This window comes from Homarus americanus, unplaced genomic scaffold (genome assembly GCF_018991925.1).
Source record: "Homarus americanus isolate GMGI-L3 unplaced genomic scaffold, GMGI_Hamer_2.0 scaffold28, whole genome shotgun sequence".
Classification (NCBI taxonomy): domain Eukaryota; kingdom Metazoa; phylum Arthropoda; class Malacostraca; order Decapoda; family Nephropidae; genus Homarus; species Homarus americanus.
The window spans coordinates 8,444,688-8,465,013 of record NW_024742238.1 but is presented as its reverse complement, the minus strand read 5'-3'; the positions used below and the strand labels follow the sequence as shown (position 1 = coordinate 8,465,013).

The following is a 20,326-nucleotide window of genomic DNA, read 5'->3' as shown; positions in this document are numbered from 1 at the left end:
CTTTATGAATGCATGTATATAATATATACAGTGCATTTCAAAAAAATAAAATTTTAGAAAAAGTACCACAAAATAGCATTCATCACATTAAAGTGATATTTGACAAATGAACATTTCTTCTAAGTATATTTTGTATATTTTATACAACTTTTTTTATATTTTCAACTCATCATTAAACATGCTTAATGGTTAAAAAATAGATGTCGCAAAAAATATGGAAAAAATTCCTCCTTGTTGTAAATTTGGAAATGGCCAACCTTAGAGAAGACCTCCTCTGAAGAAGTTTCTCCACAGCAACTCCTCTACTATGCAGCAACTTCCCAGCACCTGACTATTCTGTACATATAATATATATAAAAAAACAACATTGTGAGTTTCCTTTCTCACCTCCATCCTGAGTGCGAGATCTCCCTTATTGTATGTGTGTATGTGGCCATAACAAAGAGAATTGACACGCACAAAGAGAAATTAGACAACTGGCCACATACACTACGCTACAAAGTAAAAGTAAAAACATTACTAAGATCAGCTTTCTAATTAGAAGGGTATTTGGGGCACCAGAGACAGTATATAAATTGTGAACAGACAGCTACATTCCTCATACTTGATATAAAGTATACATTGCCCATAATAAACCCTATAACTGATGTTTTGGAAGTCTAATGTTCAAAGTTATAAGATTGGCAAATTCATTTTCGCATAATTTTGAGTTGGCAAACTTGTCACTTCGCTATAATGAGGGAAAACTCACAAGAAGAGGATTACATAAATGTAGGAAGTATAGAGAGTAGTAATGTAAAGATAGGAACTTGGGTAGCGTGGCCGGGATGTTATTTACTCGGCGTCAATACACTTATCTTATCTCGTATGTCAATACACATATACAGTATTATGTTCTTAAAGGGACAACTTGTTAAACACCTCTTCGATACAACTATTTATTAATTCACTCAATGACATGGACACATCAATATCAGTATTATATCGGGGTATTACACATTATGTTTTACGTTACTCGACACTGACTCCCAGACACACATGAATGAATACATTTCCCACAGTAGGTAACTCACCCTAGGAATCATTCTGACAATGACTCGTGTAGACCTAGTGGGTGTTGGCTGGGCTCTCGTATGCGAGACTGCTTAGCTGGGGTCTGGTCGGGCAGGACTGCAAGGCTTTTATATGGGGTTATCCCAGCCTGTGTTTTGACCTACCAATTAACACTAAACTGGTTAGATCTGGACGGCTGTGTACAGGTGTGGTCCTGCCCAAGTGTCTTGGTCAGGTGAGGTTGTAGGTCACCTGGCTAACTCAAGTCATTAGCGGGCGAGGTCACGTCCCTAGGGTCTTGGGGTGTGTCAGCCTGGAATGTTGGGGTACCACAAGGTCTCTAGTGTACTCGCTGTTATATGTGATGTAATTCTGGGCTGTAAGCTTTGATCTGACAAGCATTACATTGTAGCGTACTGTCGTGGCAGGTTGTCAGGGTCTCTTGTTTGGCCTCACAACTTACATACATGAAATATATCCAACACTCAGGATTGAGGTAGAAATAGAAAATCACAGTGTTTCTCGTATATATATTGTTGCACAGCACAGTGTTAAAGAGATACTAAGTCGGGCGAAGCTTGCTCAGAGTTCCTGTAGGGCGAGGAGCTTTCTGAGGGAGCGTGTGTATGGAGCTGTTGAGGGATGTTGCTTGTTAGTAGCGGTAAGTAGAAAGAGAGCGATGAAGGCCAGGTGAGGTCTTATATAACTGCGGTAGGCGTGGCTTGATGGAAGGCCCCCGCTTTGTTCGGCGTCGCTGGTTACCTGACCTTGACCACGAGGGATATGCCGGCAGATTCGCAGGGAGTCGGCCAGCCAGCCTCCACTACAATACTCCCCTTCCCTTCCGGGCGCGACGGGGATGTTAGCTGGGTTACGTCCCACACGTGATACATACCGGGCAGGTGTACGTACCACTCAACCGCTGCGGGCGACAACTCTGTCTAATGACACAGAACCTGTGGGGGAATCAGGGGGAGAAAGAGGGTTTTGGATTAGTGGAGGTTGTACAGGCAATTGTTGTTGTGCTTCTATAGCGGCTGGGGCAGCTTCCTCAGGGCCACTGGCTGGGTTGACTGGGTCAGGGGCGACGTCAGGAGGAGGGTCCATGACAGGAGCAGGTTCTATGATGGCAGCAGGGCTCACGACAGGAGGAGGGTCTATGATAGAAGCAGGTTCTAGCACGGCAGCAGGGTCCAGGACAGGAGCAGGTTCTTTGACGGCAGCAGGGTTCACGACAGGAGGAGGGTCTATGATAGGAGCAGGTTCTACCACGGCAGCAGGGTCCAGGACAGGAGCAGGGGGCACCTGAGGGTGAAAAGAGGGTGCCCAAAAATGTCGTGGGCGGGGGTGTTGCTGCCGGTGGCAACTGCGGGTAGACTGGTGCAGGCGTCGTTTGTTGGTGGTGCTGCTGGGTCGGGGGCTCAACGGGTAAGGTGGCCGGCTTGACTCTGTCTATGCTGACGGTCTCGTGTCTGCCATTCCGGATAATCGTCAGGAACTTCGCTGAACGGGTCACAACCTGGAAGGGTCCATCGTAGGGGCGTTGTAGTGGGTTGCGGTGAGCATCATGCCTGACGAAAACATGCTCGGCTGTGAGTAGTGCAGGACGGATGTGTTCAGGGCGACGAGGAGGCTGGCATGGAGCAGTAGCTCTGAATGCAGAAACTGCTTGTCGTAGCTTTTGGAGTAAGTCGTGACGGACGGCAGGAGTGGTTTGGTGCAGGTCAGGAGGGAGTGAGAAATCCCCGGGTAGGCAAAGGGGCTCGCCTAGGGTGATATCTGCTGGGCTACAGTCCATATCCTCCTTGTGTGACACACGGATGCCGAGGAGCACCAAGGGTAGCGCATCCGTCCAGCTGTAAGGGTCGTGCTGTGCTTTGAGTGCGTCCTTCAGCTGCTGGTGAAACCGCTCTACCATGCCGTTGGATTGAGGGTGGTATGCGGTGGTGCGTTGCCTAGTCGTGCCGAGGAACTGTAGGAGGCTGTGCCAGAGTTGCGATTCACACTGGGCTCCTCGGTCAGTGATTTCTAGTGGGGGGCCGAAGCGGGAAACCCAGCCGGACATGAAGGCGCTGATGGTAGACTGCTGTAGCATTGGGCATGGGGATGGCTTCTGTCCACCTGGTGAAATGGTCGATGCAGGTGAAGATGTAGGTGCTACCACAGGATGATGGAAGAGGTCCCACTATGTCGAGGTGCACTACTTGGAAACGTCCTTTGGGTATAGGGAAGGTTTCTAAAGGGACCCGTGTGTGACGAGGTATTTTGGAGGACTGGCAGGCCAGGCACTGGGCAGCCCATTTCTTAGTATCGGTCTTGATGCCAGGCCAGACGACACGTTGCGTGAGGAGGCGCTGGGAGGCCCGCACACCCGGGTGGCTGAGACCATGGATGCGGTCGAAAATAGCACGGCGGTGGACGTGAGGCACGAACGGTCTAGGCTGCCCACAGGATACGTCGCACCACAATTTGATATTCGTGCCGGGGATACGCCGGCAGATTCGCAGGGGGTTGGCCAGTCAAGACACACGGCGTTTGTAGGGGAGGCCTCCACTACAACATCGCTAGAGTGCAGTCCTGGTACAGTAATTCATACTTGTCTAGATTCTTTCTGGCCATTGTAGACAATATAGACAGCACTTCTCTCTGCTGCCTTCCACTTTCCTTACTGTAAAGCTCGAAGAGGATTAGATAAGAATGTCATGGCTGAGGGTTTTATAGGAAACAATATTTGTTGGAATTATATCAAGGATTTGTGCAGTAACAGCTGCTTGTTCTATTAATGATTCTGAAACGATTGTCAAGACCAATTTTTGAGGTTGTTAGACGTAATTCAGCATCATATTATTTCTAAAATAACAGTTTAACTGGTATACTGTCGCCGAGTGTACGTGCCACTCTGTATTACCTTCTGGGTTCGATTCCGAGGTCGAGATTCTCACTGCCACTAGCGTAGCTGGGGCGGTCCAGTCTCTTTTGGGGGGCGGCACTTTTGGGTCTGCTCATCACCCATATCTGCAGCTACTGGAGACGTTAATCCATCCCTTTGTATCGGCGGCAAGTTAATCCTTGTCGTGTCTGACCTAACACCTGACCCACATCATCACGGCCACGTCATGAGCTACACCCTTGCTATGCGCCCCCCGCCACACACACAACCTGTAACCTGTTGAGGATTAAGGAAACAACTTCAAACAAGTACGCCAGTGAGCTCATGTGGTGTGGGTCAGGTGTTAGGTCAGATACGACGAGGATTAACTTGCCGCCGATACAAAGGGAAGGATTAACGTCTCCAGTAGCTGCAAAACCATGCAGTCTCGGGTCATATCAGTTCATGTACAGCCGACCAATCCACAAGTTTCCATCGTGACAAGACGAGGGGAGGCTAGACGACTTTTAAGTTCTCTTGTGTTTTCGATCCAGTTATTTACTTCGTTGGAAGACATAATACTATAAGGTAAGAAATATTAAAGTATTGGTTAAAAAATATTGATGTGACTTTTGCTGCGACATTGATAAAGAGGAGTTCCTCGTTGAGAGAAAAAGACTTCAGCATTTTGTTGCTGTTGCTGCTATAACTATTAAAGACAGAATACAGACGTGGAAAGAAGGCCCCCTTGAACTTTTGCAGTTTATTCAAAAGTATAACCTTGGGAACTCGGTTCCAAATATAGTAATAATGCTGAGGATTTTCCTCACAATTGCTGTTAGTGTTGCTACCTGTGAGAGGAGTTTTTCGAAACTAAAACTGATCAAGAATTACTTAAGATCTACTATGAGCACCTTGCGGTTGAGAAATCTTGCCATACTGTCTATAGAGCGACAATTGACAGATGAAATAGTTTTTGACAATGTCATTGAAGAATTTGCCAACAAAAAAACAAGAAAAGTTACTTTGTAGAAAGTTGTAGTTTTCATTTCAGAAATAAAGATGGTCCTAATTTTTTACACTTTTTTACTTTTTTCCCTATCCTATATGTCGTTTTTGCTTTTTGTTTAACTGTTACTTATAAAGTTTAAGTATGTTTGGTGTGTATTTAAAGCATACTATATTTGAGTATGTGAAAGTACAGTAATATTATAATGGTACACAAACTATTTAATATATATATATATATATATATATATATATATATATATATATATATATATATATATATATATATATATATATATATATATATGAGTGAGTCACTGTGCAATATGTATTTTTTGTGGGGGCACGGGGGGGGGGCAAACTCAAGGGCCGCCCCGGGCGGCACACACTAGCTACGCCACTGCTCACTCAGGCAAATGGGTTGCTTGTGACGTCACAATGGTGTGTTATACCAAGGAAGGAATATACTGTATAGAGAAACTTGTACTACATTCAATTAACGTTCAGCTCCTGACTGCTCCGCCATCTCTTGATTTAATTTTACCAAAAAATATTTAAGGACATAGAAAACGAGTTATCTAGAGAACGAGCTTGTTTTTAGCGTAGACTCCTGTCATAAGCTATATACATTTTTATTCCTTGCACATGATTGTCTGCTTATATATTTATCTATTTATTTATTCACGAACTATGATGTTCCTTAAATAAAAGAAAAGGCAATACCATGTTGTACAGTACATGAAATAACATAAATAAGGCACTTAGGTCACCTAAGTTAGGTGGTCGATAAATCTAAGTTAAGAAAACATCATAAGCAAGCGGGCAGGTAGACCTAATACTCATGATGTTTACAAAAATAGGAAGCAGTAATAAAAAACTAAGTTTCAGCTTTAAGTCTTCAAAATATATATAATTCATGGTGGATAAGGCCGAAATACATTACATGTTTGAATGTTCTGATAAAAATCACACACACTTGTTTTTTTGTTTGTTTTTTATCCTCTTCACCAGTGATCGGCTCGTTAGCCGCTTGGGCGATTGGTCAAGTCTCAGTTATGCACTGTTGGCAAGTACTGGGAATGCACCGGCTCCTGAATGTACCTGAACCTGCTCCAGTGTTGGGCAAGTCTTGTCTTAAAAGAGCTCACACTCGATGCCGACACAACACTCTCTGGTAGATTGTTCCGAGAGTTCACAACCCTCACTCCGAAAAAGTTTGCCCTCACAGTTTTCTGGACTTGCGGCTTCTTCAATCTTGAGCTGTGACCCCGTGTGGGGCGAGCGTCCGCCAGCTCCAAATAAGAACACTCGACTGAGTAGTGCCCCTTGAGATGCTTATACTCCTCAATTAGGTCCCTCCTTGCCTGTCTGTAGTTTAAGCTAGGCAAGTTCAGGCTCTCCAATCTCTCAGGGTAGCTGAGGTGCCGAAGTGCAGGCACCAGTCTGGTGGCCCTCCTTTGAACACTTTCAACCAACTGACAGCCCCTAGCATATCTCGGGGACCAGACGGGGTGACAGTACTCCAGATTGGGAAGCACTTTACTCTTGAAGATCATTACGAGGGACGGACCGTCTAGATATCTGAACGACCTTCTTATAAGACCAAATAATTTATATGTCTGGGTTACCTTCTCACAATGGCCCGAGAACTTCAGCTCATTGTCAACATACACACCTAGGTCCTTCTCACATTCAGTCTCAAATAGTGCACTTTCTTCATCCCGCTGGGACATATGATACGCCTCCTTACCGTTGGTACGCCCCAGGTGCATCCTCTTACACTTCGTGACAGCAGCCATTCTTCGACCATTCTAGGGGCCCATAGCGGTCCTTCTGCAGCTCTTCACAGTCCGCTTGGTTCTTGATTTCCCGAAATAACTTGGCGTCATCGGCAAACATTTGTATGGAGGAGTGTACTACGTCAGGCATGTCATCGATGAAACAAACAAACAACGTCAGTCGTAGGTACAATCCCCGGCCCGGTGTAGCGGACCAGAAGTTCCCCGGACAGGGCAACTGGTCCGCTACACCGGGACGCACCTGTTGACGCAATTATTTAAGATGTTGGATGCTTGTACTCAAATTCTGGAATATGGTTGAAATATCGACAATATACACTACATCTGAACATTGCCAAGGCTTTTTCGACAGCGTACCCCATGAAAGGCTGAAAAAAGCTCCCTGGGTAAGGCTCACTGGCCTATGTTTATTCTTTGAATGGCGATCGCCGTGCTTAAATACAGTATATGATTCATATAAGTAATTTTACAGTCACTGAGAGCCTTTTGCTCATGGTTATGGCTATGAGTCCTATTAAATACAAGTTGGAGAGAGACTGTGAAGCATTTATTGGAAAGGTTATTGGCCTCATATATCTAACTAGAATCTTGAATGTATTGAAATATGTTCAGTATTTTATTTTATCTAATTATAAACCACAGTTTAGGTAATAATAATAATAATTGATTTCGGTCAATTTGACCAAGGACAGCTGACAAAGTCATGAGTCCTATGATCACGACGTTTCGTGATACAGGTATATTTATATTATATATTTCAACCTAAAGAGCTTGTATACGTTTTTTTAAACTTATACAAATTCTGGTATTTTGGACCTGAATAATTGGAATATCAGCTTTAAATCTCCTATATTAGTTCGTCACTAATCTCTGTGTTTAAACGTCCCGCCTTATTGCGTCTAGGACTGGGTGTATGACGTCATGTGTTAGAACGTAGAACCGCCATTGCTTCAGCGACTCGTACCAAACAAAGAGGACTATTTGTTATTTCGTGTATAATCTCCCGTTCTTCTCGGTTAGCCTACGTGAGGTGAGTAGAGCAAATAGAAAGTAGCCATCAGTTTGTAATGAGAAAGCCCAGAAGAGTAGGTGTGGAGGAGTTGGTGTTAGCGGAGAGGCACTAGATAACGGCGGAATGATACGTTGGGGGGGGAGGAGGACAACAAAACAACATGAGACGAGTGACAGGTTGAGGGAGCAAGGTTACTCATACATGATTAAACACCACCATTAAGTGTTAAAATGTGGCTACTTTATACCGGGAGGTGGTTGCTGGACCTCTTGGCACTCAGGACCAACTCTCGCGTTTCAGGGAAGAACATGATCATTCAGCCTTGATGTACTGAGAGCTGTCTTACTCTATGTCGTTAAGGATGTATGTAGTAAAAGTTGACATATGTGTGAGTTGGCCCATAGACTGATAAATAGTAGAGCTTGGTCAGTCTCGTGGGTGTTAACGGAGCTGTAACTCATACAAGACATTATCTTTCCTATTCGTGCAAGTAATTTAGACCAAACTATATTTGCAATGAGCGATAATGAATTTATCACAAGGGCGGTATTTTCTTTGTAAAAACTCGGTCTTGGAACCTTGGATAGGAAATTGATGATAATGAATATTCTGATTTAGCTTATGCTAGATTAAGAATGTATTGCTACCTTTGTTATATATTACAACATTTCAACCACCTTAATTTCCATTGAACCTTTGGAATTTGTGATTGATAAAATACCATCATGTACCTATATCTAATTTGGTAATACTTAATTATGGTTGTGCTCCTGAACTTGAAATTACTCCATAAAAATAATGTAGTGGATATATTGCCGTGACCGGCTAAGTTCCTACTGATGTTATTTTACCGTGAGTGTACTGTGATTGGCTAAGTACTTTTTGTTTAATATGACGGGGGGGGGGATCTGCCCCCATAGCTAGGAAGTTAGGTAAGGTTAGGTAGGTTTCTTTGGTTGGTTAGGCCAGGTTCTCTTAAATGTTGCATCCTTTATAATGGTAAGAAAATCTGTGGAAAAAATGAACAAAATCGAACAACTTCTGGTTTGGTATGTTTATAGCTACGCAATGATCGACTCATGGCAAAATAAATGCCAAGTGCCGCCAGTCACGGTCAACTATAGTTCTCGACCTGTTCACCTGTAATGGACCATTAGTCAATCAGAGCACAATCACGGTAAAATAGCATTAGTACGAACTTAATCGGTCACGGCAAAATACGTGTATCCACTGCCTAAAAATAATAGGTTTCCTACCCAGTGAAAATTACCAAAATTGGACAAGGAATTTACTGAAAGATTTTTTGGTAATTTTTGATGACTTACCCGCTGCTGATATTACATAGAAAACTATTTTAAAAATGCCACAATTTCACTGTATTGTATAGTGGACACTGTCTTAATTTTTTGGTGGCTAATATTGATGACTGACCCGCAGACGCGTTAATTGTTTTGATGTGTCATTTCTTACTATATTTTTGGCAAATGTGTTAAAAAGTGATTATTTCAAAATTAAACTTAACCTAACCTTAGTTGAGAAGAAAACAAGCGGCAGAAGTGTTATTAGAAGACCTCGCCAACCTAACCAAAGAAACCTACCTAACCTTACCTAAGTTCTTAGCCGTGGGGCTCCACCCTCCGGAGCCCCACGGCACATTAAACAGAAAGAACTGACAGTTATGGTGTAATTTTATGTTATTTGTGGATGTGAGAACAACCGCCCAAACTGGGCAGCCTAAAACCATACACTGGTGTCAATTGAAGCCATCAATGTGATAGGCAGGGTTGCTCCTTATTGGCTGTATTACCACTGAGAAAGACAAAGTAGTGCATGCCTAGTCACCTAATTATTTACCAAATGAAGCAGTTTCTAAAAAATTATTATATCAGAACTCTCTGATGGAAATATAGTTAGAATATAAACATCAAAACAAATAAAGCATAAGTGGGTTAGTCATCAATATTAGCCAATTTTTTTCCATTTACAATATACAGATGTAATGCTGCAAAACAACAATCATCAAGTTTGTTTCCATGAGTTTGTTGAAGGTTCCTCTCAGAGAAAGAATTATTTTTGGCACAGGATATAGGTTTGGCAGCCATATGAAAAACGTCGATGTCTTTTAGTACAGCAGCCTAATGTGCTTGCATGGTTAGCAGATTATACAATGATAGTTACTGAGATGGCCTTCTTTCCGATTAACCTAACCTTACCATTAACAGCACTGTCCGTCAATATGGCTGCTGTACCTATATCCATTATGGTACTTACTTTTTATTTAGACGATTAAAATAGAGTACAGTATAGCTTGGAGTTAAGGTTAAGCACTAACCTTTACTATACAGTAATTACTTCCACTATGTGTACAGCATTCGTAATGATTGATTGAAGGAGGTGATTCTTATTCTAGATTACTGAATTCAGTCACTTGCAAACCTAACCTAACCTCAGCATGTTTGCTTGTGATAAGTAGCAAAAGTAAGTAAAGGTCCATGACTGGACAAATAACCACTTTGTTTGGGTATGCTAGGTTAGGTTAGGATAGGATAGGAAGATTAGTTTGGTTCATTTTATGGACAATAAATATACTGTATTGTGGCAAGTACAGGGTATTCCTAAGAAGCAAGGTAAGCATTGCTTACCCTATAAAATATTTCCATTCAAAATTAAAGATGTTTCTTTTTGTTTATTTATTTATTTATTTTTTTTATTTTTTTTATTACGGGATTAGCCCACCAGGGCACAGGTCAATGACCCACATCAGGGCCTGGGGGTGAAAATATAATAATAATAATAATTAATAAAAGATTATAAAAAAATAATATATATTTTTAAATATATTAAATAAAAATATATTAATAATAATAATAATAAAGGACCATAAATAAATAAATAAAAAAGAAGAAAAAAGATCAATAGTAAGAAACAATTTATGTACAGTATGTTGTGTTGTCAATAGTAAGAGAAACAGTTGAGACCCTGCAATTGTGTGTAAATGAGGCAGAAAGTCAGATCAGCAACCTGGGACTTGGTCACAATTTTTGTGTTGCCATATGGCAGCAGGGTCTACTATTTGACATAACATTATGCTTCCAATATTTTCCCAGGCGGTAGTACCTCCCTGTTTGATAGCTGCCTATTATCTGCTACCTGCAGTGGTATTTAATTCTGTATAGCATTCTGTATTTTTTTTATTTAAGTCTCAATGAATTTAAACCTCTGTAGTAGGAGTCTGAACTTTTGAAACTAGCAAGACAGGAGTGATTGCCACTTGAAAATCTGTTCCTCTAATATGTCATGGAAGCCACTCATCCACAACATTGCTAAAACGGCCTCCAAAAGCTGGGAATGCTGTACAGATGCTGTAGCTACTTCACTCCTGAGCAGTTGCTTCAAGCTTATAAGGGATTCATTCATCCTAACTTGGAGTACACTCTCATATCTGGGGTGGCTCTTCTTCTGTTCAACTGTTAGATAGGGTGGAATCAAAGGCATTCCGTCTTATTAACTCTCCTTCTTTAGTTGATAATCTTTCTTCCCTTTCTCTTCGCCGCAATGTTGCTTCACTCTCTTTTACAGGTACTTTAACGAGCAATGTTTGGTGGATTTGGCATCCTGTGAACCACCGGCAAGGCCTGGGCTCGTAACACCCTTCTTGCCCGCGGTGCCCACCGTTTCTCTGTGGATGTCGGTGACACTAGAATAACCCGTTATACTACATCTTTCTTTCCTCACACAGCCAAACTATGGAATGCTCTGCCTTCTTCTTTTTTCCATTCTCATACAATCTGTCTCACACAATCTGTCTCACTTCAAAAAGCTGTTTTCTGGCATCTTCGTTGTGTAGATTAATTTGGTCTTTTTCTCTTCTATTTTTAATTTCTTTTTACTCTTATTTTTTTCACCGGCCAGGTCCCGTTGTGGGTCGATGACCTGTGACAGGGTGGGCTATTCCCCATAAAAAAAATAAAAATAAATAAATAATGTGTTGTAGAAAGCATTTTGATGCTGGAATTTCCCCCCGATAATATATGTTCTTATATCAATGAGCAGAATTCCTTTTGCTAGAAATCACAGCGCACTCCTGGTTGTCCTTCCCCTACTACTACTACAGTACAGTATCCCTTACAGATCACTGCCGACAACACTGCAGCTATTATCAGATCAGTCATGAATTTATAACTGTAAATTCACAGGCAAGATTTTTTAAAATACATTATATACCTGTATTTGTTTCAAATAATTTAGATATTTAATTTTTCCATTGTCGTAACTGGTGCAAAATAATTTATTTCATTGGGAATAAATCTAAAATAAGTTATATGTACCCTGTACTGACTTTTGCTAATTGTCTAATAAAAACTTATACAAATGCCTCATCAGTGCTATAAATGAAGTTTAAAGATGAATGAAAAATGACTATTTATTTTCTAACATTTTTGCTGTTTCACAATTTTGTAGACTACGAGTCTCATAGTACAGTACAGTAGTATAATTTAATTAACAGTGTCATTTGCTTAACCTAGCACTTTTTTCACGACACGCCACTGATTGTAGCAGTGCTGTATCTGGTCCTTCTGGAATATTAGAGCTGTACTGTAGTTGCTAGGAGTTTCTGGTGGAGTGACATTTTTGGAATGGGACATTGGTTCCTTTCATAATTTTTTTTTCTCGGATGATTGCTGTAGTTTTTGATTATTTTCTTATCTTATTTGGGTGGTGGGTAGAAAGTAGGGGTTGCCAGGAGAAAATGGTTTTTGATATCAATGAACAGATTCCATTTAAGAGAGATTTTAAGGAATTTAAATGATTTTTAATGATGTTGTACTGCAAAAAGCAAAAGTAAAAACAAAATTACATATTCCAAATAGGGAAACGTTAAGGCCCATTGTTGTATTATCTAAACAAGTTGGAATCTATAGAAGTATCTCCAATTCTGAGTTTCATTGGTAGCATCTTTAAGGTGGCAGCACACTGGGAACTTTCCTCCAAGCGTGTTTGGCACACACGGTCCGTCCAGCATAACAAAGAGACGGTTCATGTCACTGGGATATTTTGTTGGCGCATCTGCCCAACACAATGAAAATAACAACAAAGCGTCTCGACGAGCTTCGCCATGGATCCCGTTACTACAGTTGAGGCCTTGCAGGATTTTGCTATACCTTGTAGTTCTTCAATTGCTGAAGCAAGTGAGGTGTCTGCAAAAGCTAAAGAAAAGACAATGGATGCGTCGTGAAGTGTGTTTAAAAGTGGTGGCAGCTGGCTGGTCAAAGAAGACCCCTGAATAATGATATAATAATAATGAAAGTTTTAAAGCGACAAATAAATAGATATATGTCACCATTTATGTGTTCTATTTAAAATTATTATTGTTTCATGCTTTATTTCAATTTTTAATTGAAATTATCTCATTTAAGCACTAATCCGGCCAGCAAAGATCTCCACCAAACCGTTATCCATTTCTAGCAACAGCCGAAATCCTACTGCTTGCTGGGCGTTCAGGCCAACGGGCAACATGTTTGGAGGAAAGTGCCCAATGTGCCGCCACCTTTATATGATGAGAACAAAGTTGCACGTCAGGTAGTCAAACTTACTCCTGTCAATGCTACTTTTGCAGTGCAATTAAGCTATAACGCCATCATAACTTTAATTTTACGTCAGAAAATACTGCTCAGAATTTGTGAAGGGAAATACCAACACAGGTAAGTGTTTCAAGATAAACTGAATTTATATAACAATGTGAAAATTTTTAAAACATTTACATGGAAATCCATGAACACTCAAAGAGTTGATAAGGAAAAACTGGGTGATTAATATAGGCTATGCATACTCAAAACCATGGTTGTCAAGGGATCACTGTAATTTACTTAGGAATTTCAGAACCATCATAGTCACCATTACTGGCTGAAGACTCCAACTTGGTGTAATATAGGCTTAAATCTTGGAGGTGAAGATGTTGGGCTCCTCCAGAGGGCAGCCACCACTAGTGGGGTAAAACTCCTTCCTTGGCTCTGAAATTTGGTTAAGTAATAAGAAATAGAGCCAGGGGGCAGAAGAATACTGTAGAGCATAGTACCCTAGGTTGGATTAGCTTAGGTAGGCTAGATTTCTCTTGTTAGATAATATGATAGGTCAGGTCAGGTTAGGTCAGGTCTGGTCTGGTCTGGTTTGGTTTGGTCCAAGAAAGTAGAATTCCTGACGAAGAGGACAGAGCTTAAATGTCAAAGGAAATGTGGGGTAAACACCTTAATAATAGCAAAAACTAATTTATAACTTACTGGAAAATAACTGAAATATAGGTGGCACTACCAATTTTGTTTTGTTTTGGGGCGTGAAAACATAATTACCACAAAAATTTTCACTGTACTGTGTATGTCATTTCACTTAAAAGCAAGGCATGATTATAGAATCTACATTTAACCATTATAATCTTATTCCTTACCTCTACATATCTTCCACCAATGACAAGCTTTTGCTCTCACCTGCCTTTCATATTCTCCCAAATCTTTTTCACCTATTGGACTGTTCTGTCTGGCCTCAATCCTGTAGTAAAAGCATTGGTGACCACCTGCCAGGTTCTTGTCTTGACTGGGATCATCCTGCCAGGTTCTTGTCTTGACTGGGATCATCCTGCCATCTCTTACCTAACTGAGAATAATATTCTTTCCTTAATTAAATCGAGGAGATAGTGACGCTCACCTTATATGAAATACTAAGAGCATGACATGCTTGGTTGATCTCAGGAATCATCTGTGGCAGTAAGCAAACCGGTGGCATTTGGATGTGTTGGATGAGACTTTTATAGTTACACTTACATTTTTTGTTTTTTAAATCACCCATCTTTTTTTATTTTTTTCGTTGTGAGAAAGAATAACACATAAAAATCTGGCACATTTATCAAAATAGTAACACAGGACTTTCAGAAGGTTGGCTACAAGTCCAATATTGTAAATCAGAACACAGCCATTGAGGCAGGGGCACCAACACCTGCCTGAGCAGCGACCCACATAACGACGGGCTTACCAATCACCAGTTGGGAGTTCAGGGGTCGAGATCCGGTGTTTTATAATACAGTAACTCAAACATTGGATCTCTCTTCTAAGGGTAAGATTGAGTGGCCTCAGTTGAAAGCCCCTCGCCTTTTTTTTTTTAAATACGGCGGTAATGGTCAGTTTATTGAATTGTTGACTCTTGCAAAGTGTTTAGAGAGCTTGGGCACCTAACAACAGACATACTGTTTACTGATTATTCCACAGAGAGCACATCTATATTGCTTTTATGGCTGCTCTCAATTTCAAGCTACTATAAATACATATCATAAGTGTATATATAAAGTGATACACCAAGTAAAGAACAAACACACAGTTGTGCTTCAACAAGCTCCCTGCCAGTTGAAGTGTCTTCAAGTTAATAAATGACTAACTACAAGTATCCACAAATACAGTTACTACAATCGGACTCTAGTACAGTTCTCCAACACAGTACTGTACTGTACTCAAATATGCTCTCACAATACTCCAACAAACACAGTACTCCAACACAGTCTATTGAACACAAGTGGTACTCCAACAAACTTGGTAATTTAGTACTCATAGTACATACAGTATATATACTGTGCATTCAGGCAGTCCCTGAGTTACGAACACCCGTATTTTTGAATGGGGTTTGTGTTTTAACTGAGTACTTTTTCAACTTAAGAATGGCTGTAGGAATGGAACTTGTACATAGCCCTGGGTTTCGAAAAAGGCCTAGACAAAATTATCAAGAACATTAGTGGGATCCTACACAGACCAATGGCCTCCATTCTTCCTCAGCATGGCCAACCTCTAGTGGGTGGCCTTAGGTAAATATATAAGTACAGCTACTCCTCGACTTACGACATACGCGACCTACGACCACCTGGACATACGACCTCCTCGGTCGTACCAAAATTTTGTCAAATTACGTATTTTCGAGTCCCAACGTTAGTGATTGCGCTGTGTACTGACAAAATTTTCGTTTGTAATTCACTTAAAAATGGCTGGCAAGCTTAAATGTGAGAGTTTTGTGGTGCTGAGATGAAAAAGAGACACCCATTTTAGATTTTCTATGTATTATTTAAGCATTTTCGACTTAGACCAATTCAACTTATGACCTGGATTTGGGTCTCTAACCCCGTCGTAAGTCGAGGAGCAGCTGTACAGTATAAAGAAGCATATATTACAGTACTGTATAATATTTTGCCTACTCAGTCAGTATCTGCATGCAGTCTAGTATATATATATATAATATATATATATATATATATATATATATATATATATATATATATATATATATATATATATATATATATATATATATATATATATATATATATATATATATATATATATATATATATATATATATATATATATATATATATATATATATATATAATATATATATATATATATATATATATATATATATATATATATATATATAAAAAATGCGGAACTTAAAACTACATGCAGACATTCTGGGTATATCCAGGGTGTCATCCCGAATAATAGAGGACCGCTAAATAATAACCGTGAATTATCTGGGAATACTGTACTCCTATACATATCTAAGACTCCATGCCAAATTTGAAGTTGATAGTTGGTTGTTTAGTCTGCCGTGATTTTCTACTGAAATTTGTAAATTACTACAAATAGCCGGGCTGTATGTGCAATGTTCTCTGTTCAGTGTTTATCAACTTTTTTTTCATATCTCTTATTTCATTTGTTGTTCATGTATGAGAGGTGCGTCAATATTGATTATCAGCCCTTATTTTTGTCCTCCTTGATCCAAGTGTTTTTGACAGACACCAGTTCACAGAACCGACAAGACTCCCTACACTGGCTGCCGCTAGACCACATTTGATGAAGATTAATATGCTGAGCTGCCATTGTTACTGCCACCTTAACTGACTATGGCATTATTTCACAGCGATGACAAGAGTCAGGTTGGACCACATAAGCTGCGGATGCAGACAAAAATTTATTTAAGAGGCAAGAAATTCGATGGCTAGTTTAGATAATTTTGATCGCCACTCTATTTTGATGGTAAGAAGACCGCCACTGTGATGATAAAGAATGAGAAGACCGAGAAATGGAGTTCGAGGATGATGGTGAAAGATCATTATGTCATCATGGTTGAGCTCTGGCAATGACGATTCCTACACATGTGACTCCCAAGACTGGACACGGAAAGCAGATTGCCAAAACTATTCACGAAGTTTCTGGTGGAGAAAAAATCTAACTCCAGCAGCCCATTGTGTGTGTTGGGTTGTGATGGAACCAATGTAAATGTAGGATCAGAAATGGAGTCATTCATCATCTTGAAATGTTACTTGGTCACCCGCCCATTATTTCATATGTCAGCTTCACGGAAATGAGCTGCCTTCACAAGAAGTTTTATCACTATGATGGTAAACCAAGTGGTCCTGAGCATTGGCGTGGTCCCATTGGAAAGCAGATCAAGGAGTCTTTGTTCATTTCCAGTTGTCGCCCAGCCAGTCAGTCAGTTTCTGATTTCTGTGCTTAATGATGAAGTGAGAAAGATCTGTCCTGAATCAGAAATAACGTATAGGATTTGTAAAGGAGTTATCACAGGTGTTGTTGAAGATGACTTGGCTGCTATTGGAGCCAGGTCCTCCCTGTGTGTCAAGGTGGAACACCTTATGGAGTAGAATCTCAGGTTGTATGTAGCAACATCAAGACCCAGCCATGAGTTGAAAAAGAATTGGTTATTACACACAAAGTTCAGTGCTCCAAATGTGGTTTTACATCAAGATACACCTCTTACGCAGTGAATATTAACGGCTCAAGGAACGATTCCAGTCCCTGCTATATGAAACACCTGAATAGTGAGGAGGAGACGATAGTGAAGAAGGTTGTCCAGAGAAATCCATACTTCGCCCACACAGATCAATCCTTCTTGGTATGTGCAGATGAGGACATGACTGTTAGAGAAAAAGCTGTCTCAATGATAAGAAAAATTTGAGAGAATCAGCAAAAGGAAGACAGAATGCACTGGCATCCTTGAAAGGAGGAGAGGAAGATTCTGATGCTGTTGCTGACGAGAATTTGTTGGAAACTATACTGATGAGGGTAAAGGTGGAGATGAATGAGGATGCCTCCTGTAGTCAATATGAGAAAGGTGGTGACCAAACTAAAGTGGCAAGCAAAAAAACTATCATCCACATTAACTGGAGGAAATGAACTCAAGATCGATTTTTACAGTGCTTCTCTGTCAAATCTACAGGTTAATGACATTCTGGAGACACTGATTAGTGTGCCTCCAAGTGGGTCAAACAGCACCTGTATGCGTCGAGAGGCATAAAAGTGATGACTGAAGCTTGCACCGAAGGCGATCGATACTAATGAGATGATAGGCAAAGATTATTGTCTGTAAAATGATATAAGGTTCGCAGACACAAAAAGAATTTCAATATGAACTTGTATTGATTTTCTATACGGTAAAATTGTAAATAACATGAATTAAATTTCACGCCACCCATGTAAAATTTATCATTATCTCAGTTATTAAATGATGCACCATTTCATGGTATACACTAAAAGTTGACAAAGTCGTTTTATGTAGGTAAGTATGCGATGAAATAAAAGGAAATTTTGCACAGGTGTTTGTTATGTTTGATACTGAAAAGTAGCCTGCAACTCAAATAAAAGTGTGTTTTCCCCTGCCCCTACTGTAAGAAAGAGTTCTGCTATAATGCGTATGTTTTGATAACGCCGAATTGGCTCTAACGTGATTTATGAATAGAGGAACGACATTTATATAATCTAACGCTTGTTTGCTGCTGTAATGCGATTTTTGCCATTATTTTCTAATTGCAAGAATCGTATCATGGCAAAGAAGAACATTCTAGTTTCAGACGAAATTTCCGTGATGATCAGAAAAGAAAGGATATAACATTTGAAGAGTTTGTTATCAACTCCCAAAATCACCCTCTTCTCCCCTCATCAAGTTATATTCATGTTTTTTCAAGGTAAAGTGTTATATTTACTGTATGATTTCATTACTAGATATGAATGTAACATTTATTTAGACTGTGCTTTCCTTTGTGTTAGGCTAACTACTAATTTTTTTTCGATTTCGAGTAGTAATCTGCCCCTAACCCTATTTTCTCCATAAGCCCTGTTACTTGTATTTCAATTACGCGATTTTCTATACAGTTGGGTCTCACATTACGCGGTTAATGTAACCCGGAGGGTCCCGCGGAAAGTGAGGAACGCGTAAAGTGAACAAAATAACATATGGGATTAATTGAAATGGAGTCCAGGCTGATCCCCAAACTCCACTTTTTGACGACACATAACTATGTTGCAGTAAAAATTTTATCTTAACTTTATGATGGTATGAAAAAACAAGTAATATAGAAGAGGTTAGGTTAGGAAAGATAAAGGTTAACATAGGAAAAATGAAGGTTACCTTAGAGAAACTAAAAGTTAGGTGGAACACTTACGGTAGTAGAAGAGATGGGTCGGCATACGGGGATGGAGGCTGGTTCCGAGGCAGAGGGCAGATTACTGGCCCTCAGGTGAATCACCATTACTAGGTGAATCATCATCACTGTCACTTACAGTTGTCAGGGCTTCCCTGACAAATCCCTCAAAGTCAACTTCACTGTCACTATCACTGGCTTGGGCTGGCTGTGGTGGGTTGCGGGTGAAGAAATCTGTTATGCTTTGCTGACGGCTGGCGTTGATGTTGTCGTGATACACCTTGATGTACAGCTCCATAGCCTGCACCAGCCGGTTATGGAAGACTTCATAGCGGTCATCGTCATTGTCGCGGGAAAGGAAGGACTTCATCTTCTCTGCACACTCCATGGCACCCTTAATATCACTATGACTTAAATTGTGTTCTTCGGAGACTGCCGCACCTTCTTCCTCCTCTTCACTGACGTGTTCTTCTTCCAACATCTCGTCGGCAGTCGCTTCAGGATTTCTGATCACCTCCAGGATGTAGTCGTTGGTGGTCTCGGAGAAGCCTGGAACTGTAACAGTCTGCGCAGCTTCTCTGGCAAGGTCCACTGCTACTGCAACAGTCTGAACCTCACCAGTCACAGATTGACTCCTCCTCTCACCTGGTATTCCATGCAACACATGTCTCCATGCGTGACGAATTGTAGCAATAGACAGCTGATCCCATGACTCCACCAAGATGTCCACAGCTTTCTTGATGTTAAATACTCTCCAGAATTGTTTGAAGAGTATTTTTTGCTGTTCTAACCGTTGTTCCTCATCTTCGTCGCTCTTGCTATCGGTGGTGGTGTCACTCAGGTCACGCAACTCTTCCCTGGTGTTGGTGTAGTCGTTCAGGAGCTGGAATTTTGTTGTTGAGAATGCAGCTTTCACATTGCAAATCAACTCCTGGTCCATGGGCTGTAATATAGACGTAGTGTTGGGAGGAAGGAAGACCACTTTTACGTTGGGGTGACGATCTAACAGTAGGGGCGAGTGTCCTGGTGCGTTGTCCAGCAGCAACAAAATATTAAATGGGACATTCTGTTGCTCACAGAATTTCTTTACATCGGGAACAAAACAGTCATCA

The 20,326-nt window shown here is 40.6% G+C and overlaps 1 protein-coding gene across 5 annotated transcripts in view; it reads left to right on the top strand.

Moving 5' to 3' along the window:
• The first annotated feature begins 7,657 nt into the window (after positions 1 to 7,657).
• LOC121876523 (zinc finger protein 236-like) overlaps positions 7,658 to 20,326 on the top strand; it is a 103,258-nt gene continuing 90,589 nt past the window's right edge. For 2 of the 5 annotated variants that reach the window (XM_042381689.1, XM_042381688.1), the window contains exon 1: positions 7,911 to 8,104. The gene's annotated coding sequence lies outside the window, so the exon portion shown is untranslated. Of the gene's footprint in view, positions 7,760 to 7,910; positions 8,105 to 20,326 lie in introns of those variants that run through there. The other 3 variants (XM_042381687.1, XM_042381686.1, XM_042381690.1) reach the window with 3 other exon arrangements.